At 40.1% G+C, this 16,554-nt stretch overlaps 1 protein-coding gene across 3 annotated transcripts in view; it reads right to left on the reverse strand.

Annotated features, from left to right (window-relative positions):
- Positions 1-16,554, reverse strand: part of DPY19L1 (dpy-19 like C-mannosyltransferase 1) — a 245,109-nt gene that overhangs the window by 93,509 nt on the left and 135,046 nt on the right. For 2 of the 3 annotated variants that reach the window (XM_082471749.1, XM_082471748.1), the window contains exons 23-24: positions 7,478-7,663; positions 4,462-5,417 (exon numbers count right to left, since the gene is read on the reverse strand). The gene's annotated coding sequence lies outside the window, so the exon portion shown is untranslated. The remainder of the gene's footprint in view (positions 1-4,461; positions 5,418-7,477; positions 7,664-16,554) is intronic. The other variant, XM_082471750.1, reaches the window with a different exon arrangement.

A 16,554-nucleotide genomic window follows, 5' to 3' on the forward strand; every position in this document is an offset into this window, starting at 1 on the left:
GTCCTACTTTTTCCCATGTCTTATATGGCCTGTGTGATCTATCCCCCAGCCAAGTCTCCAGCCCCATTCCCCTGCTCTCCCCCTTTCCTATTCTATAACAGTCACACTGGTTTTCTTGCTATTTCTTCAAAATGTCAACTTGTTCATACCTTGCACTGTTTCCCCCACCTGAAATGTTCTGCCTTCAGATGGTGGCATGGCTTATCCCTCACATCATCTTGTTTTCCAACAATACCACCTCTTCAGAAAGACCTCCTTGATAAGTCTTAAATAGCTCTCCTGTAATCTTTACCCGACCTTATTTTTCTTCATATTTCTACTTCTACCTGACAGTATAGGATATATATTGATCTGCTTATTGTCTGTCTCCCCTGCTGGCATAAGAAATCCACGAGAGCAATGATGTTTGCTTTAATGTTCCTTACATTATTATCACCAAGGCCTTAGGGGGTCCACGCACACTAGGTGCTTAATTAATATTAGTTGAATGAATGAATGAGGTTATGCAAGAAGGAAAGGGATTTGTACCATTTCCTTTTTATTTAGCTCAAATACTACCCCTCCCTACCCTTCTTGCAGCTCTTGGGAGCTCTGGGAGCATAGCTCTCATGTTAGCTCTTCTAGTGTATCAAATCACCAGAACCGTCCATCTCACCTTTCTAAAATGCAACTGCAAAATGCCAAATAGACCGTAAACAGTGTGACTCAGCGAGCAGAACATAGTCACGAAACAACACTGCAGGCAGACCTGGGAATAGAGCATATACCACCCACCAGGGCTCAAAATCCCTTCCCAGAAGCTTCTGAAGTAGATCAAAGATTATCTTGCCTTCCCAGATAATCAGAAGCACAGATACACATTCCCTGGATGTTGAGTTAGGAAACTTATCATGTGTTTCAGAGCCAATATAGCCTTTCGTAATCAGGGAGTATATTCCCAGGCACTGGGCTCCCTTTAGTCAGAGAGCAGCGATGCCCACAAGGAGGTCAGCCAATGTCAACAGCCCAGTCAGACCAAAACACTCCTTCCTATAACAAATATTCTGTAATGCCCCTTTACCACCATGAAATGAAATGTATACATAAAACTATCTAGTTAACGTAATTCTTAAAGGATCAATATACAGTAATATAAAGGAGGAATAGAAAGAAAATAATTTATAATAAAATAACACAGATTTCAATATAGAAATACCTGGGCACAGCCCAGTGAAGTAGTAATAGCTCCAAATGAAAACCAATGCAGGTGTGTTTTCATGGAGACGTGAAAAATAAAGCAGTATTGCTGCCAGTGACTTTATTTTCCCAGCAGGTGAGCAAATCCTGCTAAAGTTCCAAATTAAACAAAGTAATCTTTCCTCTATTTGCAAGGGAATTACACTTCTGGAAGACTCAGTATTTATTTAAAATATTGTGTTCATATATAAAACAGAGTTAGGTTTCTAGATTGGGGTCATTATAAACAGGGTTCTCTGCTACATAACATTTGAAGGATGTATGGGACATGGGTGGGACTGCCCGCATCGTGCAGGAGGACCGGTATCCCTAGGAAAACTGGAACCCTCCCCTAACACACACAAATACATAAACATGCATTTAAAAAATTCCCCCAAATGGAAGCTTTGCCCCTCCATGCCCCAGAACCACTATTCTGGGCCAATGCCAGGCTTCACCACCTTAGCCCAGAATGTTTAGTGGTCTTTGTCTTTGAATTGCTCCGTTTTAATAGATTGCCATGGTTTGGGGTAAAAAATGTGTCAGTCAAAGCGTTACGGAGGAAAGTTGGTTCCTGCAGCCAGATGGAAAAGGAAGCCTGACTTCTCTGAGGAAAAATCCTATGCATGAGGAAGGGGGAGAAAAAGGGTGGAGAGGATGGGGCAAGAAAGTAGGAGAGTACATGTGTGTGTCCAGTCAACCCCAAGAAGGTTTATCTCTGCGGTAATAATCTGGGTTCTCCAGAGAAATAAAAGATAGATATATATGTAAAGAGATTATTATAAGCAATTGGCTCACATGACTGTGGAGCTGAGAAGTCCCCAGATCTATAAACCCAGGAGAGCTAAAGGTATAGTTTCAGTCTGAGTCAAAGTGAGAAGGCAAAAGAAGATCAAAGTCTTAGCTAGAAGACAGTCAAGCAGACAGAGTGACTCGCCTCTCACTCAGCCTTATTTATTTATTTATTTATTTAAAATTTTTCCCCTAACCAGTGTTAGGAAGATATTTTCTTTTTTAAAAAAATTTATTTATTTATTTTTGGCTGCGTTGGGTCTCCACTGCTGAGCACGGGCTCTCTCTAGTTGCAGCGAGCGGGGGCTACTCTTCATTGCGGTGTGCAGACTTCTCATTGCAGTGGCTTCTCTTGCTGTGGAGCATGGGCTCTAGGTGTGCGGGCTTCAGTAGTTGTGGCACGTGGGCTCAGTAGTTGTGTCTTGTGGGCTCTAGAGCGCAGGCTCAGTAGTTGCAGCACGCAGGCTTAGTTGTCCGTGGCATGGGGGATCTTCCTGGACCAGGGCTCAAACTCATGTCCCCTGCATTGGCAGGTGGATTCTTAACCACTAGCCACCAGGGAAGTCCCACTCAGCCTTTTCATTGTATTCAAGACTTCAGTGGATAGAATAATGCCCACTCATAGTGGAGACGACAATCTGCTTTTCTTAGTCTACAAATTCAAATGTTAATCTCATCCAGAAACAGTCACACTGAAACAACCAGACATAACGTTTAACCAAATATCTGGGCACCCCATGACCCAGTCAAAGTGACACATAAAACTGGCCATCACACTCTGGATCTCCATTTCTCATCCCCTTCCTCTGAGGATTTGGATCCAAACAGAAATCAGACAGAGTCTTACCCACACCACCTGATTTGTAAGAGGTATAGGGTCGGTGTTTTCTGGAGTGGTTGACTTAGAAATGGAAAAGAAAATTGAGAATCTTGTGACTTAGCCAGGCTGTGTTTTGAAACATTAGGTACCATCCTTCCCCTCGTCTACCCCAAATCAGGAGTCACTATCTGGGCAAAGTGCTCCCTTTTCTGTCTTTTCCCATAGAGTCTCCAAAGGGCTTTGCTGGGTTTTCTTTCACACTGTGTAGAATGAGAGGCTAAGGCCGTGCTGAACAGTTCCCAGCCTTTCAGTAATCCCTACAGTGGTCAAATTGGAGCCTCCTTTTACGAATAGAGAAGCTCCAGCAAATTTACTCAATTTTAGAAATGCATCTGTGGGATGTAATGTATGTATGTGTAGATATGTGTGTTTAAGTAAATATGACATTAATGTTAACACACACACAATTGTTCTAAATATTTCTGAGAGATTCCAGGTGCTAAGGAAGCTCCTAGTTGAAGCTGCAATCAGGGCCAACACAGAGGGCCCCCTGGGCTGTGGGCTGCTATGGTGCTAACGGCTCTTTTCTCCCCAGCCTTCATCTGCTGTTGGAGTCCGTACTTCCTCTTCGATATCCTGGACAATTTCAGCCTCCTTCCAAACACTAAGGAGCGTTTCTATGCCTCTGTGATCATTCAGAACCTGCCGGCCTTGAATAGCGCCATCAACCCCCTCATCTACTGTGTTTTCAGCAGCTCCATCTGCCTCCCTTGTGGGTAAGGGGCATTCCTGCCTGGGTCAGACATGGGGGTGCCCACTGCAGTCACCTCCAACCTGTGTCTTCCTCATGCCAGAGCTCTCTGGCAGATTATAGATGAGACACTGGAGGGTCAAAAATGTTCCGCTAGTATGACAAATTCATAGCCAGCCTCATCCATGGCTCATGCTTTCTCCTATATCACATCACCTCCTATAGCAACCATCCTAATCAGGTCACATATAGAAGACCTTTTTATTTTTAGTTCAAAGCTTCTCAACGAGTTGTCGCAATACAATGCCTTGGTGATAGCAGAACATGAAGCATTATTATCATTTTACAGATAAATTCAGGCTCACAAGGTTACATGACATTTGAGATTATATGAATAATTAGTTGCAGAGCTGAAATTAGATCCCTCCCACATCTACTCAGTCTGCTGTTTTTCAGCTGTTTTACTGCACAGCTACAGGGAGTAGGTGGAAAAATCCATAGGATATAGAATCGTAGAATGGTTTCAGGTTTGGGTTTGATGCCCTCCACTGGATCTCTCCTCCATCAACTGACAAAATCTTTCAAGTCCTTCTAGAATTATGGATGGTAGCATTTCTCAATGATCCTAAAATTCATTGATAAGTACTAGAATGGCTACCATCCCCTGCCCCGCTTTGCCTCTGGCCTCTCGCTCATTGCCGCACTCCCCTCCCCTGCCCTCCCCTTTCCTCTTGTCTCCGTGATAGAATCATAGAATGGTTTCAGGCTTGGGTTTGATGTTGTCATTGCTGATTCATAGCTACATGTGACCTAGGAAAAGTTATTTAACTTCCATAAACCTCTGTTTCCTCACCTGTAAAAAGGGGCTAATAGCAGTGCCTACCTCTTGGCCAGTGATGTCTCTGTCCATTGGGCTCTGGTGCTGACCAGTAGGGAGGAGGGCTGTGAGTGGTGGGGAAGGAAGGTGAGGGGTATTACATATAAAGTGCTTAGCATAATGTCTGATTCTTAATACATTCTCCATAACTGTTAGCTCTTAACATCCCTACTTCCCTTTTCATCAGGTCAAATTATTTTTCCTCTCTGCTCTGTTCTTTCTCTAGGGAGCAAAGATCACGGGATTCCAGAATGACATGTCGGGAGAGAACTGAGAGGCATGAGATGCAGATTCTGTCCAAGCCAGAATTCATGTAGACCCTGAGGCAGTGGTATTGCTAGGCTGAGCCCCATCAGCTCTCCTGGGTCCCCATCAGCACCCTGGGCATGTGCACGAAGCCTGAGCCAACTTCTCCACCCTGCACTTTTCATCACTTGGGGGATACACAAGGAAAACATCCTAATGAGTGTGTGTCACCTGCATTGCCAAGTTTTAGCCAATATGAAGTCACATACTATTCACACCAGCCAGGAAAGATGCCCCTTCTTTCCCCACCACTCCCAGCTGTCCGTCCCACTGGTCAGCACCAGAATCAATGGACAGAGACTTCACTGGCCCAGGGCCTAGGCTTGGGCAAGCAGAGGGAACTAAAGAAGCACGGTACATGTGTCTTATAATTACAGTTTAAGAAGTAAATAAAAGTCTTACCTGGGCCTAGATTTTCCTCCCATTTTTGGATTTAAGTTTCAGTAGTTGTAGCCAAAGAGATGTTTGTCTTGAAATGCCAACAAATTCACTTACAGGCATTGAAGCTTTGCGTCTCCTCTGCAGATGGCCTTGTTTGGCAGATGGATGTGTTGGCAGCAGCCAACCTCACAGTCTCATTGTATCAACAAATGATTTGTAGAAAGAACACAAATGCTGGCCCTCCAGAGCAAGGTTGAAATTGAGGGGTACTTTCCCTGGTAGGAAAAGAAATAGTGCAAAAAGTCATGGGTTCCTGACCTCCAGGCTCTGAGAGTTGGGACCTGGGTCTCAACACATGGCTTTTCGGCTCTCTGAAAGCTCCTCCCTTTGCATTCTACATTTAGGCCACTCTGGGCTCTATTCATCATACCTCAGGGACACTTCTCTCTCTTTAGTTGGGAGCTGAATTCCTGTGGCTTTTCCAGGCATGATGTTGCTGTAAGATCTTTATCATTTTTGCATGTTGCACCCATTGTCTATCTAACACCTTGGCTGGGAAGCGCTGGTGAGGCTTATTTTGACAAGTCCAGAGTTTGGTATATATAAGCATAATCCAAGTGAAATATGACTAAATGTTTTCTAGTCAACTTTTATCATCAGATTTTTCCATAAGTAGAAGTGGAATAATTTAATTTGATTATATATACATCCACACCCACGGCTCTGGGATGCGCGTGAGCTCCTTATTTTTAGCCTCACATACATTCTTGACATTAAAATCTCCTTGGCAAAACCCTCCTTCCCAGAATTATTCTGAGCTTAAGCCTTTTTTTTTTTTTTTTTTTTTTGGTCTACTGCTAGTGGGGTTATTAAAATCTGCAATATATTTTAATAGCACTCTATTCCTCATTATGGTGTCAACCCAAAGATTTCACATTTAAGGTCACAGTGGCATTTTCCCCATAAACTCTCTTTCCAATTCCATCTGACCTTAGGGAAAGTATTTCTTAGGCAGAAATCAGATTCCTCAGTCACCATCTCTCCGAATTATTTTCTGAATTTGAAGAGACTGAATAATCTAGTTGTATGTCTACAGAACAGTTTTGAAGGCTGCCTTCCTTTCTGTCCAATCAGTTAAAAGTGAGAAACCCTGGAAGCTTTGAGTGGTTGAGAAGTGCTTTTTGACATTTCACTTTAAATCAAGATGTGCCACAGAAGACCCACAGAATCACTGCTAAAATAACTGCCTGCATGGGAGCCTATTAACAGAGCAAAATCTGGCCGCTGTCCTAAATGGCAAAATGGGAGGCCTGGGTTCTTTTGACAGATGCTTTCAATCTCTGTCAAGCTCTGGTCTGCAAAAGACATTACAAGCCTACCTCACCTATCAACAGACCCTGAAAGTTAAGGAGAGAGTTGAGTGAGGGGCTTTGTGCTCCTTAAAAACTGTGAATGTGATTTTGTAGTTGTTGTGGTGCTGTGTCTCCCATTCCCAGTGAAGACTGGAGATCAGTAAGATGATGGTACAGGCTGCTGCAGGGTAAGCGGCCATTAAAATGAAACTTGCTTCATATTGGTGTGGATTCTAGAATCTTCATTCTCATGTATTTTCTGAGCTTGAGGAAACATGATTTAAACATTGAGGAACACTGGTAATTGTTCCATAGTCTTATGACCTTGGACAAATAATTTAATGTCTCTGAGCATCAACTGTCTCATCTGTAGGATGGGAACAAAATAAGTCTGGAGCAGAGGGTCTTGTGGGTTCTTTAGAGATACAGGTTCTGAGATTGTAAAGACTTAAATTACATCCAGAGAGTCAGAGCTTCTGGAATTTCTTCCCCAGGGGACCAATGACTATATGACTCAAAGCTGAGTTATTTGCTCTTTAGAAGTCGTAACTTCCCCCTCGATCACCATGAAGTGAGAGAAACATCATTTCCTAATTGGGAAATACAGTTTGAGCTCTTGGAGAAAGTGAGCAGCTTAGTGTTGTGATGTCACCGTTTGTAGCCTTGGATGCCCAAGTTGGGGCAGAGAAGCCAGCAGGGTGCTATATAAAATAAAGGTGCTTACTTCCCACACCAAGATGTCAAAGAAACCTATGGTTGCATTATCGCATAGCTTTAGGCACAGGTGAAAATTCAGGATAACGAGAATAAGTGTGTTTAATATATTTAGCCATGCTAGAGAAAATGCGTCTCCGCTTTACTGAACTAAAATATAAATGGTAAAAACTTCTCTACTTTCAGGGCTTGTGTTGAGCATAATTTAATGGAAGTTTAATTTTGCCAAGCAACATCTCCCACTTTTTCCCCCCAGAAACTGGTAATACCTTTTTAATGGCTTTAATTTGTGATTAATGATGAGAAAAAAAGTATTCCTTCTCAACCAAACAAACATGCAGCTTAAATTTGCTTCCTCATTTCATTTGGACAAATCTGTACATCCATATACAGAAAGGACTTTGACTCTTCCTTCTGCATCCACAGTGTCAAAAGGGACCACAAGCCTGGGTCTGCTGGGGAAACAGGAAAACAAAAATATTTTTGGCAGGAAATAAAGCAGTTCTGCTCTTCTAGGATCATCTTAGGTGAACTACAGGGCTACTGGCAACTACAGTTCTTTTATCATCATCTGAATATACCTCATTTTATATGCAGATCTACCAGTGTTTTCTGCAGCTTTTCAATTGTATTTGATTGAAAGGAGATGGTCCTGTTTAGGGGCCAACCTCCTAGCTTTTGGAAACCTGAAAAACACATGCTTCATTTCTCTGCAGTTGCATTTTAAGAATGCATTATCCTCAGCAGGGCTGGTTTGGTTAACATTTTTAAAGTGCAAATCCATGCATATAGAATGTTAAGGTGGACAGAGGCTTGGATCATGTAGTCTCATGGTTTTCAGTCTGCTCAGGGACCCCCTGAGAAGTCCCAAAGAGGTGACTCAGTATTCATATTCGTACACACAACAATAGTATATGTGTAAGTCTAGAAGAAACTAAAGATAGTTAAATTGCTTAAAATCCTTGAATTATCTGGAATGAGGGTTAAAATATAGATTACCATTAGCCACTGATACACCAAGAATGCATGTTTTAATTTCAAGAATCCATGTTGTAATCACTAAAATAATAGAAGTAAAATATATAACTTCGAAAGTAAAAGAGAAGAAAAACAAATGATAAAATCACTCTAGCAGTCCAAAAGAAGGCAAGAAAAAAGAGATATAGGAACATGAACATCTGGGACAAATAGAAAGCACATAGGAAAATGGTGGATTTTTTTTGTCCAAATATATCAGTAACTGTAATAATGTAAGCAGATTAAATGCTCCAGTTAATAATCAAAGATCGTCAGACTATTGTTTGCAAAAGACATGCCTAAAACACGACGACACAGAAAGTTTGGAAGTAAAAGAGTTGACAAAGGCATTCCGTGGAAACAGTACTAAAAGAAAGCTGGTGAGACTATATTAATAAAGACTAAATGAACTTTAAGGCAAAAAGCACTAGTAGAGTTAAACAGGGACATTTCAAGTGATAAATGTTTTAGTTCAGTAAGATGATATAATAATTCTAAATTTCTATGCATTTACAATATGGCCTCAAAGTATGTATTCCAAAAAGTTGTCAGAACTACAAAACAAACAGACAAATCCACAGCCGTAGTGGGGAATTTTATCACTCTTAATTCCAGTAATTGAAGCAGGCAAAAATAAGGAATGATCTGCACAACTGGAACAACATGAGTAACACAGGTAGGTCACTTTATCCTGCCACCCCAGAGTAAACAGTCTTTTCAAGCACATGTGAAGCAGTTATAAAAGCTGACCATATGCCAGGCCATAAAACAGGCTTCAAAACTTTCAAAGATTGAGGAGGCTTCCCTGGTGGCACACTGGTTAAGAATCCGCCTGCCAGTGTAGGGGACGCAGGTTCAAGCCCTGGTCTGGGAAGATCCCACATGCCGCGGGGCAACTAAGCCCATGCGCCACAACTACGGAGCCTGTGCTCTAGAGCCCACGAGCCACAATAGGAGAAGCCACCGCAATGAGAAGCCCACGCACCGCAACGAAGAGTAGCCCCCCCCGCTCACCACAATTAGAGAAAGCCCACGTGCAGCAACAAAAACCCAACACAGCCAAAAAAAAAATTTTTTTTTAATTAAAAAATAAAAAGCTTTCAAAAGATTGAGGTCATATAGTCTGGTTTCTCTGATCACAATGCAATTATGCTAGAACTCAAGAGCAAAAGTATAACTAGAAAATTACCATATGTTTGGAAATTAGGAAATATATTTCTTAATAACTTATGGTCAAAGAAGAAAATACATGGAAAGTAGAAAATAATTGTACTGAATGATAATGAAATTATATCAAATGTGCAGGATACAGACAAACACTAAAAAGAAGAATTTTTCTTCTTTTCCTTTAAGTCAATGAATAAATCATCTATTTTATGAACTTAGGAAAATTCACCAAAATAGACCCAGAGGAAATATAAGGAAGAAAATAATAAGAGTAGGAGTAAAATTAATGAAATAGAAAACAAACATATGGGAATTCCCTGGTGGTCCAGTGGTTAGGACTCTGAGCTTTCACTGCCAAGGGTGCGGGTTCAATCCCTGGTCTGGGAACTAAGATCCGGCAAGCTGTGCATAGCATGGCAAAAAAAAAAAAAGAAAAAAGAAAACAAACATATAATTTTAAAAGCTCAAAAGATAAAATTCTGTTTTTTGAAAAAATAATAAAATTATAAACCTCTTGTGAGACTGGCAAAGGAGAAAAAAGAGGGAAGGCGCAAATAAGCAGTATCATTTATTTTAAGGATATCACTGTAGGTCTTAAAGTCAATAAAGAGATAATAAAAAGATATTATGATCAAGCTTATACTAAAACAAACTGAAAATATAAATGAACAGGACAACTTACTATGACAGAAGAAGAAACAGAAAATATGAGTAGTAAGTATCATAACTACTAAAGAAAGAATATGCCTTCATTGGTGAGTTCTAACACCAATGAAGTACAAAGAAGCTCCAATTTTATAGTCTTCAGGAGACTACAAAAAGAGTGACTTTTAAAATATTTATGAGACTAAAAAAGACTTAATGCCAAAACCCTACAACGATATTACCAAAAGGAAAATTACAAGTGAACTTCTGTCATGAAAATAAAAAGTTCCAAATAAAATGTTAGCAAACCAAATCCAGCAAAATATAAAAAGACTAAAGCATGTGACCAAGTTGTATTCATTCCAGGAATGCAAAGCTGGCTTCATATTAGAAAATCACTCAAATAACTCATTACACTGATAGATTACAAGAGTAAAAAAAAATCAGTGTAATAGATACAGGAAAATGTTTGATAAAGTTATTGGGCATTCAGGCATGATAAAAGATTTTCAAAAACTTGAGATAAAAAGAAATTCCTAACTCTAAAGGCTATGTACCAAAAAACCTAATGATAAAACTTTGAGGTGGTCCCTTTGAAATAAAGAATGAATGAGTAAAGAATGCCAGCATCATCACTTTTATTCAATATCATATTGAGATCCTAGCCAATACAGTGGAGCAAGCAAAAAAAAAGAAGAAGAAAGGTGTAAGAACTGGTAATGAATAATAAAAATCAGTATTATTGATATAAATGTATAGTGGAATATCAAAAATAATATACAATTATTAGAATTATTAATTCTATTATAATTCTAAATGAGATAAATTATTAGAAGTAATCATGAGGTTTAGTAAGGTTGCAGAATACAAAATCAATATACAAAAACCTACATCATCTCCACACGACAGCAACAAATAGAAATTTATTTTTTCAATTATTATTTACAATCCTTAAAAGATGAAGTTCATAAATGGTGTATAAATCTCTATGGAGAAATCATAATACTATTAAGAGGTATTAAAGAAGTACTAAATGTAGAAATAAATACATCATGATTATTATTTGGAGGACTGAATATCATAAAATCATCCATTCTTCTCCAATCAATCCATAAAATTAATACAATGACAAAGCTCCAGCAGGAATTTTATAGAACTGTACAAGGTGCTTCTAAAAATTTATATAGAAAAGCAGAGGGCCAAAATTAGCCGAGATACTCTTGATTAAGAAGAAAAAAATGGGAATGTTTGATTGACCACATACCAAAACTTATCACAAAGCCATAATAATAAAAGTTGTGGTATTGTGTCAGAGTAGACAAATTAACAAACGCAACAGAAAAAAAGAGTCCAGAAAAAGATGACCAAATATAGGAAAACTTGATTTATTTCACAGATAGCATTGCAGAGGAATGGGAAAAGGGTGTTCCTTTCAATACATGATGTGAGGGCAATTGTGCATTTACATGGGAAAAATTGAAAATGAAAGCCTGGTGGATTATATGCAAAAGTGGTTCCAGGTGGATTCTGGATCTAACTGCATGAGACAAAATACCTTGAAGAAACAATGTAGAAGAATATCTTTAAGATCTCTGAATAGGGAAAGAGCTCTTTAAACAAAACACAAAAACTGCTGCTCTAAAAGGAAAAGATTGATAAATTTGACTACCTAAAATTAGAAACTCTGTTCACCAAAAGACATCAAAAAAAGGGTGAAAAGGCAAGCTATAGAATGAGAAATGATATTTGCAAATGACCAAGATGTAGTGTTTAGAATATATAAAAACTCATACAAATCACTAAGAAAAGACAATAGAAGGCAGATAGAAAAATGGGCAAGGCTTGACTTCAGAAAAGAGATTTTCCAAATGGCCAATAAACACATGAAAAGGTGTTAAATCTCATTAAAAGTCAGGGAAAAGTAAATTAAACCACAATGAAATACTAAATGCACCCACCAGATTGACAAAAATTAAAAAACTTTGACAATATCAAGTGTTGGTGAGGATGTGAAGTATCAGAAATTCTCGTTCTGTGCTTGTGGGTAAATAATTAGTACAACCATTCTAGCCTTTAACTAATAAAAATTAAGGATGCATGTACCCTGTAGCCTTGAAATTCCATTCCTGAGTACAGATACTACAGAAGAGTATAATTATGTGTACCTTGATATCTGTGAAAGAATATTCATAATAGCATTGATTATAAGAACCCCAACTGGAGGAAAACAAATGCCCACCAGTACAACAGATAAATAGATTGTGGTATATTTCATACAATAGACTACTTTGCAGCAGCAAGAATGACCAAAACTCCCACGTTAGCTGCCTGCCACAACATGAAACATTCTTTAAAAACATAATATAAAAGTAAAGAAGATAGATACCAAAAGATACTATATGATTTCATTTATGTAAAATTCAAAAACAGTCAAATTACACTATTGTATTTGGGAACGCACCCATGGACGATAAAATTCTAAAGCGAAGCAAGGAAACTACTTTTTATAAAAGCCAAGATTGGGGCACCTTTGTGGGGAGGGAAGAGCTGTGCTTAGGAGGGAGCCTGCAGAGAAGAGGCTGGCAGGGTTCTACTTCTTGCTCTGGGTGTTCACTTTCTAATTACTCATTAAGCGATATGTTTACGTTTTGTGCACTTTTATGAATGTGTGTTACATTGCACAATAAAAAGAGTTTCTAAGACTGTATTTTTTAAAAGCCTTTTAGGACCAGTATTCTGGAAGCTGTGCAGAGAAGGGAGCCAGACTGGAAACAGAGAGGTGATCAATTGGGTCTCAGTTACATACAAGAAACAGCACAGATGAGATGGCTGAAAGATCCTTCTGGGTTCCTTCTCTGCATCCGAGCCAGCATGTATCATTAGCATCCAGTAATAGGAATATTTGATGCCAACATTTTTCAAAATCTGCAGAAATATATCTTGGCTCCTCTGCAGAGCCTTGGGTGTCAGTTCAGCAGAAATCAATAACTAGCTTCTGTTCTCTTGTTGCCTATTGAGGGGTCCTTGAGTCCTGAAGTTTTTACTCCTAGCCTTCCATGTACTTACAAAGAGTCTCCTCCTCCTTGTCTCCATCCCTTCTGCCCTTTCTCATCCCTCATGTATAGCAGATAGATAATACACCTGCTATGTTACCCCCAGATCACAGCTGAATCAGCATTCCTCCAGATAGGATATCATGTAAATAGGGAACATTTGAGGTGGTGTTACCTATCCCCAAAGAACTAATTGCTAAAAAGTAGGTACTTTGGGCCTGCAGGAGGGGGCTAGAAGAAATATTTGGGGCCAAAATCATGTAATTCATCTCTATAACGATTTGACAGGGTTTAAGAAGGCTGATCAAATGGTCCCAAATCTGGCTGCATCACAGAATCACCCAAGGGGTTAGAAAAAAAGTACAGATTTTGAGATCCCCAACCCCATTCTGATTCACTGGTTTCTGGGTAGAGCCTGGAAATCCGTATGTACAGCAAGCAACTCAGATGATTCTGGTGCAGGGGGTTCTGGTGCAGCTCTTCAATGGGCCAGTACTGAGGAGCCAGCACTCAAAAGCATGCCGGGTCATTAGAGCCCAAGTTCCTCATGGCCACGAAATGTGTGGGCCACCTTTCCTTACCTCTGTCCAGTTGCCCTGGGTCCAACCTGAGGACAAATGTTCTTCTAAGAGTCCAACTTGATCACCTTGCAACTCTCCAGATATCTGTTAGGTAAACCCAGGACAACTCTAATTTCTTCCCTCCACTCTGAACTAAATGCTGTTCCCCCCCAACCCAAGAAGACAGACCTTAGTATAAAGTAGTTCTGCATGCAGGTAGATACCCAAAAGAAAGTCAAGTGGGGAAGTACGGCCACAAGTTTATGTGATGTCTGGGAACAAGGAAGGATGCCTCTGAAGGGATGTTTTGGGGGCCGTAACAACATGCAAATGGGATATCACATTGAAGCCCTTGACAGCAGCCTTTCTTAACTTTTTGATCTCAGGACCCCTTTACGCTTGTTTATGTGGATTATACCCACAGATATTTACTGCATTAAAATTTAAAGGGGGGAAATGTTTAATATTTACTTATGAATTCATTTATAAATAACAATAATAAACTCATTACATATTAACATAAATATCTCCTATATGGAAAGTAACTGTATTTCCCCCTTCAAAAAAAAATTTAGCGAGAAGAGTGACTTGTTTTAACTTTTTGCAAATCTCTTTAAGTTTGGCTTGATAGAAGACAGCTGGATTTTCAGATCTGCATTCAATCTGTGGCAATATGTTGTTTTGATAGAAATATATAAAGAAAATCAGGCTTCACACAAATATGTAGTTAGGGAAAAAAGAAGTATTTTAATCTGCTTCTGCACTCAATCTGTTGTGCTATTCCATGCCATGTAACCTCTGGAAAATTCCACTGTACACATGAGAGAATGAAAACGAAAAAGGCAAAAAACGTTCTAGTGCTACTATGAAAATAGTTTTGATCTCACAGACCCTCCCTGAAAGGTACTCTCCACCCACCAGGATCTGGACCACACTTTGAAGACTGCTGCCTTAAAGAAAAACAGTGTGCACATTTGTTTGCCAATAGCAATAGCTATTGCTTTAATACTGCTGTCTTGGCTGCAAAACTGAGGCAGGGTGAGGTGGGTAGGCTAATGGTCCACATGCCTCTGTTTGCAAAGCTGGGTAAAGCACTAATTATAGGCAATTATGATTGAGGCTTTGCTCCAAGACGACACCTCAACAGGTAAACCTAGTGATTAAACCTGTCTCTGCTGGGAGCCACAGCCCATAGTCCTACTCAAACAAGATACTCAGGGCATGTCCAGGACTGGGGACGAGTGGTGCTTGGACTGAGAAACAGACTGGCCAGTATTCACCTCAAAAGCTGTGGTGTTTACAGGGTTCTAAGTGTGGGCAGACAAATGGCTCTCCTCATTTGCTCAATGCACTTGCTAGGTGAGCCTACCCAGACCACATTCTTTAACACTGCAGCTGCCAACCCCACAATCCAGATGTCTCACACCGTTCTGTGTTTTTCTTTGCACCAGCATTTATCACCTCCCAATACACTATATAATGTACTTATTGATTATGTTTATTGCTTATTGCCTGCATCTCCCATGAGACAAGTATCTTTGTCTATTTTGTTCACTACTATATCCTCAGGACCAGAACAGTGCCTGGGATAGAGTAGGTGTCAATAAATATTAGTGAACTAGTAAGATTTACAGAAGAAGGGGCAGAGAAGAACATCAGCATCCTGCAAGCAGCCTGCATCCAAGAGAGGAGGAGGGCTGAGCTGAGCATGCCCAGTTTATTCTCTCCAAATTCCTGACGCAGATTAGGCCATTCCTTCCCCTTTGGGCGATTGAAGAGCAAATAAAAGTTGAAAATGTGGCATCTCCACATGAAAGGAAACATCAGAAATGAAGAAGCATCACCCACCATCGACTTTCCCCAGTTGTTTGTTCTCAACCCCTTTGTGCTTTAACTATTTAGCCTATGGTCAACCAGGGGTGTGGTGATCCTCAGATGAGGAGACCAGAAGTCCTATCAAGACCTTTCTACTCCTCTTTCATCAGACACTCCCCCAATACCATCCACAGCATCTGGGCCCTTTATGTCCCTACTGTTTCTCAGCTCCAAGCCCACCCTCCACTCCACTTTTGATGCTGAAGCTGGGGCGGGGACTCTGCAAACCACATTTCCCAATTCCTTTGACAGTTGTTTCTTGTTAGGTAGGGTCCGCCAAAGGGAGATGGGCAGGATACTGTAAAAAAAGAACACATTTTGAGGAGTATGACGGGCTTCTTTCTTGTATTCCAATAATCAGCTTCATCATCTCCTCAGAGTTACTAGCAGGATTCAGACCACACTTCTCCTCGGGTGCATAGAGCTTGCTCCAAGAATCCCAGCATCTGCCCTGGGGGCCCTCCTCTGAACTCGTAGGGTAACTCCATGTCTTTCCTTTTGTTCCCCAGTCTGAGGGATGGTAGCTGCTCTTTCCCTTGGATGGCCCCTGACTGGTACAGCTCCTTTGTGGATCCTCCTGGGACCACTGGTGGACAAGTTAGAACTGATCCCCAGAGGGTTCCTACATGAGTCAGAAAATCTCCATTAATTAAATCTTTACATTGCTGGAAATTAATTCCCTATTCCATTTCTCTTTCCTAATGATGTCTCTCCACATTGTCCAATATAGCTAGAGTGACTGTACAGCCCAGTTCGATCCAAACAGTATAGGTTTATGCCTGTTGTCCCAGCATAATTATTAATAGAGCCTCCTTTCTCTCTCAAAACTATCCTAGTTTGGGTGATAAATTATATTATCACTCTAAATATAGATCATTATATGTTCTACAAAGAAATTAAATGACGGTAATATACTCCAGCAATAAAATACCAATTACAAGATGTTCCAAGTTTGAGTATCAACCCCTTCTCACCATGAATTTTCTGGGAAGAAATTAAATTTCAATGATTAAAGTCAATGATTAAGTT

Source organism: Balaenoptera physalus, assembly GCF_965194825.1.
Source record: "Balaenoptera physalus genome assembly, chromosome: 8".
NCBI lineage: Eukaryota > Metazoa > Chordata > Mammalia > Artiodactyla > Balaenopteridae > Balaenoptera > Balaenoptera physalus.